The 7071-nt window shown below is 34.4% G+C and overlaps 1 protein-coding gene across 3 annotated transcripts in view; it reads right to left on the bottom strand.

Annotated features, from left to right (window-relative positions):
- Nucleotides 1-7071, bottom strand: part of FGF12 (fibroblast growth factor 12) — a 633659-nt gene that overhangs the window by 95548 nt on the left and 531040 nt on the right. The window lies entirely within an intron of this gene.

Here is a 7071-nt window from a genome sequence, read left to right as displayed (position 1 = left end):
TGGGTTCCCGCCATTCTCCTGCCTCAGCCTCCCGAGTAGCTGGGACTACAGGTGCCCGCCACCTCGCCCAGCTAGTTTTTTTTTGTATTTTTTCAGTAGAGATGGGGTTTCACTGTGTTCGCCAGGATGGTCTCGATCTCCTGACCTCGTGATCCATCCGTCTCGGCCTCCCAAAGTGCTGGGATTACAGGCTTGAGCCACCGCACCTGGCCGCTCTTGTGCTTCTAAATCCTCTAGTTGTAATGTTAGGCTCTTAATTTCAGATCTTTCTAACTGCTTGATATAGGCAGAGGTTTTAGTGTAATGCAGGTCAACATTCCAATCCCACAGAATGAGCTTGCTTAGTGTATAACTTTTCCTAGTCTTCATACTTATGAAAAGACATGCCATCTATGTGCAACGTCTAGAAGTACACATGGCCTAAAATATAAATTGAGCCCAAAAATTACCTGTGGGATATATAAAAAGCTAGCTCTTTTCTATTCTCTATTTGGATTGCATACAAATGATAGCATCCATGCACTTTAATGTTATTCAAAATGAATAACAGAAAAATCCATGGAAACTTGTCAATTTTGTTTGCATTGATGTTTCCAGGACTACTGATTTTGACAGATTTGTTTTTCCATTAAAGAAGTGAGAGCAAATCCCTGATATCTTACACTGAATTTTGGTGCACAGAATAAGATGGGAAATTGCTCTTTTAATACCAAATTGGGACAAAGCCATTAATTCTGTGAAGCTTATTCTAGCAATAGTTCTTCAAGTGTGTGATGAACTAGGGGTCCCCAACTCCTGGGCCATAGACTGGTACTGGTCTGTGGCCTGTTAGGAACTGGTCACACAGCAGGAGGTGAGCAGCAGGAGAGTGAGCACTATTGCCTGAGCTCTGCCTCCTGTCAGATCAGCAGTGGCATCAGATTCTCATAGGAGCACGAACCCTATTGTGAATTGCGCATATGAGAGATCTAGGTTGAACGCTGTTGGTGATAATCTAACTAATGCCTGATAACCCGAGATGAAACAGTTTCATCTGGAAATTATCTCCAACCCCCCACCAGTCTTGTAAAAATTGTCTTCCATGAAACTGGTTTCTGATGCCAAGAAGGTTGGGGACTGTTATAACAGACTAGTAATCCTGCTAATGGTGTAACTCAAGTCACAACTAAGTTTAAGGTTGGAAAGCCCCAGTAAATATCTGAGGTCTTAGCGAAAGAGGGTAAAATGAAAGGTGAGAAAAAGTTGTATTAGATACTATGGGTGCAGGGGGAAGATCCCAGAAAATAATAGCTTTGAATGAAAGCCCAAGATATGACCTTCTTGGTAGAGAAAAACTCAACCAGGGAACTTGTCTTATACATTTTTCATAGATGTTGTGCATGTTAAATCCCTACCCTTATGGTAATCCATTAGTATGCTGAAGGCTCAGAGGAAATAGTACAAAACAGATGTATTCATGCTTCATTTTTCCATATGTTTATTATTCAACACCACACAATGACTGATGGATCCCATATCTAATTACCATATATTGGAGAGCTTTCTGGATTTTTCTAGCCCTGCAGTGACAATAATTGCCATTCAAAAATGATAAATCAATGTTATAATAATAATACAACGGCTTATCTGATTTCCCGTTATATATATTTTTTTGGACTATCAACTTTTCACTGAATTTAAGATGATTTTCTGATAAAATTATTATTATTTTGCTCTGAAAACCAATATAAATATGTTTATCTGCTACAATAAGAATGACAACATGCAACAATAAATGTAAACTTAGCTGTTATATGCAAAAGATTTTGCTAGTTGCAGGAAATAAAAAGACACATCAGAAGTAGTTGTTGACTTCAAGCTGCTCAGAATTGGGTAAAATAGATGACCTAGTACACAGTGATTATCTCACCCAACGTCCCATTATCACCCAGCTGTATTCTGTTCCTTTTCCAGTCCTCATGTTCTAATTATTTAAGACTCAGCTTAAATCCTATAAAAATCTTGGTCTGATATTTTGTCAGAAGACGTATTCTCCCCCCTAGTTTCTCAGAGCTCTTTATCTCCATTTCGTATATTATTTGTAATTTCTTATTTTATGATATTATCATGCTTTTCACCACAACAAAGCAAATCCTCTATTTTTTCTTAAGTTGTACCTCATTAAAGCAACTAACCTAAAGGGTAAGGAAAGGTCTTTTTTGAGCTTTCAGGAAATAAGAACAAGCCAATTACAAGGAGGGAAAAAATAAAGCTGACCTTAGATAGCTACACAGCAACATTTAATTCTAGAATGCAGTGAATCAACACCCACAAAATATTCAAGGAAAGAAAAATATAATCCAAGTCTTTAATATCTAGCCACAGTGTTCAAGTATAAATACAAACAAAACCCAATTTTCAACATGTAAGAATTCAGGGAATACTATTCCCACGAGTTCTTATTGAAGAAGGATTTCACTGAACAGAAAGATATTTTTGGAAAGACTATGTAAAAAGATTAGTACTGAACTTTGAATCTATACATTTGTTGAACAATGATTTAAACATATGCAAGGATTAAGGTGACAGAAGAGAATGTAAATGTTAAATGCCTGGGTGGGAGAGTGATAAGTATGGTAATTTTCTCACTTATAATACCAGGAGTTAAAGGATATTTTCAATACTTCAAAATAAGTAATATGAGTATAAATGCATTTAATATCTCAAAGGAAAACACTACAAAGATTATGGAATTAATCAAAATCAAGTGGATAAGAGGAAAAAGCAGTATGAAGAAAAACAAATACACTAATTCCATGATGGGTTATAGTGGAGAATCAAATACAGTTTGAAGAAACAGGGGATTTAGGTTATAAAAATTAGGTGAAGAATACCAACTTTCTAATCAGCAAAAGCAACTCTCTCTCTCTCTCTCGCTCTCTCTCTCTCTCCCCCTCCCGAAAGTAAGCAAAAAGAAAATACAAAAAGCTTTAAAGATGGAAAAGCATAACATGAAATTGTATGGTAGAATTAAAATTAAATCTATCTCCCCTATTGATAGTTCCATGAGGGAAAGGATGTCTGCCTGTTTTGTCCATTGCTGTGTCCCCAGCACCTGGAACACTGCCTGGCTCATGACTGCAGGCAAACATTTCTTTAAGAAATGAAATTCATACGGCTAAATTCACATATTAAAGAAAAAGGCTTTCAAGTTACATCAAATAACAAAGCCAACTGTTCTTAAGTATATCTTCAATCAAAAAAAGAGATCAATACCAAAATTACAGGACTTTTAGAGACAAATAATAAAAATACATTGCATCAGTATTTATGGGGTACACCTGAGGCAGTGTTCAGAAAAACAAATCACTGCATTAAATATTTATGTAAAGGAACAAGTAAAAAGAAAAACACATTAAGCATTCATATTCAAAAATTTGTTTAAAAAATCATGAAACCTAAGGAAAGTAGAAGGAAGAATATTGCAATGATTAAAATAAATTGATGAATTAGAAACAAAAGGGTAGGACTAGTACATAAATACAAAAGAAGGCTCTTTGAAAAAATATAATAATATAAATAAGTTTTAGCTGCCAGGATATTTCAACGTTGGTACTTAAGGAAGATAATTTTTGTTGTGGGAGCTGTCCTGTTCATTATGGGATGTTAAGCAGCATCCCTAGCCAGATGCCAGTAGCTTTCCCCTTCCTAGTTCTAACAACCAAAAATGTTTATGAACATTGCCAATTTTCCCCTTGGGGGCATTAAATTGTTCCAATTGAAGCACAAACACCCAGTATAAGAAATAACAAGGAAGTAATGATCAGTCAGGGAAAATGTTAAAAATCAAAGGCTATTTTAATAAACTCTACAAATTAATATGAAACCTGAATAAAATTCATAATATTAAAGTAAAATTAACAAAAATAGAAAATCTAATATATGAATTTCCAAAGGAAGAAATTTGTCAAAATCCGATCATCTCAAAAACAGTTAAAACCAACCTCTACAACAATGCTGTTTGACCCTTCCAGATACACTTGACCACATAATTTAGAAAAAGAAAATAACCTCAGAAAAAGATTAAGAAGACAAAAATTAGCATTATTGTTTACAAATGCAATTTAATTTTGCTGATATTATTGTTTACCTGGAAAGAAAAGTATATTTTACTAAGCAACTATGAAAAATAGTAAGAAAATTTAGTATGTTAGCTCAGCATAAAATTAAAACACAGAAATCATTTTCCTTCATGTACACAAATAACCTCTGTTATAGAAGATCATGGCGGAAAACTACAAAATATTCAGGAATAATACTGATAGTAAATTTTCAGGATCTATATTAAGAGACTATCAAAATACTTCTGATGGAATCAAAACAATATCAAGTACTTAAACAGACAGATTCAACTTCATAAAAATATTAACCTTACGTATATCTATAAATAAAACACCAACAGAAAATTTGAGAGAATTGAAAAACCTAATGCGAGCATTAATATAGAAAACAAAATCAGAAAGAATAACTAGGACGATCATGAAAAACAAGAGTAATTTGGTGTGGGATGTGGGGATTAAAAGAAGAAGTAGACTTGCTGTTATTAAAAAATAAAGTAAAGCTACAATAATTAAATCAGTGTGTTATTGGCACTTGAATAGATAGTCATGAAATTGGAACAGCCTGTAGTACAGAAGTCCAAATAAGTAAAGTATATATTTATATTTAAGGTAGCATTTAACACTAAGGGGGAAAAGACAGTTTATTTAAAATATTATGGTAAAATATCAGGGCAGCTTTACGGGAAAAAAAAAACCCTCAAGATAAATTCCCTGTACAGTATATGCAACCTAAGTATAAAATTTTAAACAATAAATTTACTTCAGGCATTTTAATGACTTTAAATGACAACGAAATAGGAAGGTATTCCTTAGTAGGAGATTTTAAACTCTCAGAAACTATAAAAAATGATTAATAAAAAGTTAACATCATTATGTTGTTGAGTCTGTCAAATACACGGTACTTATGAAAATGCAAAAATTTTTGTATTACTTAAAATGCCATAAACTAATCAAAAGGTGAAAATTGGGAAGGATTTGCAAGGGCTAACTTTCCTAATATAAAAGGCTTCCTTCAGAAAGATAAGTGAAAGACCAAGATCCAAATACAAACAAAGGCAAGGATAGGTGACAAGTAACACAAGATTAAAATAAAATCGGCTGTTAGCTATTCTGTTACAATATGCTAAAAACCACATATCATAAATGAAGTAAAAATTAAAACTACAATGAATAGAATTTTTGTATCATATTTTTAAAATTACATAGCTCACTGTGTTAGTGAAAGTGCAGAAAAATTGGCACTGTCGTGTCATATATTGCTTTATTGAGTGTAAATACTTACTGTATCTAGGGAGATCGATTTGGCAGTATCTAGCAAACTTACAAATATTCTGCTTTCTGTTCTACTTGTAGAAATTTACTCTGCAGATACACTATAAAATGTGCAGAATACTGATGTGTAATTATATTATTTATAATAGCAAAATATTGAGGCAAACTTTCAGAATTATGGGACTGATGAAATAATGTATGTCACAGTCTTTGGTATAATAACACATAGCTTTTAAAAAATACAGAAACTCCCTGTGTACTGATTTGGAAAAATCTCCAAGAAATATTAAGTGGAAAGAGCAAAATGGAGTGATAGTGTGAACAGTGGCTATGTTTTCTAACAAAAAGAGGTAACTAGATCTATGTGCTTTTACGGGTATAAGCAAAAAGTAATAATAACAATAACTCCAGCTGACAAATAGGAAAATTATACTATTGATAGCCTACAGAAAAGAGTGGATAGAGATAAGCGGGATGAGATTGTTCAATTTATCTTGTATCTTATGGCTGTGAGTTAAGTGAATGTATTATCTGTTCAAAGGGAAATAAACTGTTTAAAAATAGTTGACAAAAGATTATTATGATAAACATGAAAGAAGATATGCGCAGTATGATGCACAAATGCTGATTTTGAAATCCAGAATACTAGTCCACATGAGTCATATTTTGTTAATTTAAAATTCATGTTGACAGATGAACACAACAGATGAAGCTATTAATGCAGCTTCACCTTACTGACCCGGAGCACTTCGAGTCTGAGTTTCCTCTGAACCAAGTGGTTATCTTCTCTCTACAGGCTGGGGATTCTGTCTCCCAAGCATGCAATAACCGCCCCTTTTGAATATTCTAATTCCAACACTCATTGCAACTACGATACTCTTTTCTTCTCAGTGTGAGCCTCAGAAACAATTAAGCACGAAATAATCGTGCATTTGCATAAGCCCAACTTACTATATATTTTTTTTGTTAGTTTGTTTGCTTGGGATTTTCTTTGGGAAGCAGAAACTTGTTTTGTTGCCCAGGTTGCAGTGCAGTGGCATGATCAAATCTCACTGCAGCCTTGAACTCCTGGGCTCAAGCAATCCTCTCATCTCAGCCTCCCAGGTAGCTAGGACCATGAGCACATGACACCATGCCTGGTAATTTTATTTTATTTTGGAGAAATGGGGTCTCACTATTTTACCCAGGCTAGTCTCCAACTCCTGGCCTCAAGTTATCCTCCTGCCTTGGCCTCCCAAAATGCTGGGATTACAAGTGTGAGTCCCCATGCCTGGCCAACGACTTACTGTTTACTCAGAAAACATTTATTGGGCATCAATTAGCTATTGGCATAATCAAAACATTTCCTCCTAGTGTGAGCGTCAGAAATATTTAATCAGGAAGTAATTATGCATTTGCATAAGCACAATTTACTCTTTAGTCAACGAATACTTAATGGGCATCAATTACATGCCAGGTAGCATGGAAGATACTGGAAACAGAGAAAGACATGTTCCTTGCCCTTAAATAATTTGCATGGTAATTATTTTTCAGGGAGACAGGAATATAATAGAATTTAATACAATTTGGTCTGTGTTAGAATAGCAGCCACAAATCTTAAGTATGGCAAGAGGCTAGGAGAAGGAGGCAGTAACATTGCCTGGGGAGACTCAGAGAGGGCTTTACAAGAAAGAGAAAATTTTATTTCTACTAGACTGTC

The sequence above is a fragment of the Mandrillus leucophaeus genome, unplaced genomic scaffold, assembly GCF_000951045.1.
Source record: "Mandrillus leucophaeus isolate KB7577 unplaced genomic scaffold, Mleu.le_1.0 Scaffold224, whole genome shotgun sequence".
Classification (NCBI taxonomy): Eukaryota; Metazoa; Chordata; class Mammalia; order Primates; family Cercopithecidae; genus Mandrillus; species Mandrillus leucophaeus.
Note: the sequence above shows the minus strand (reverse complement) of the source record. Positions and strands in the feature narration are given on the sequence as shown.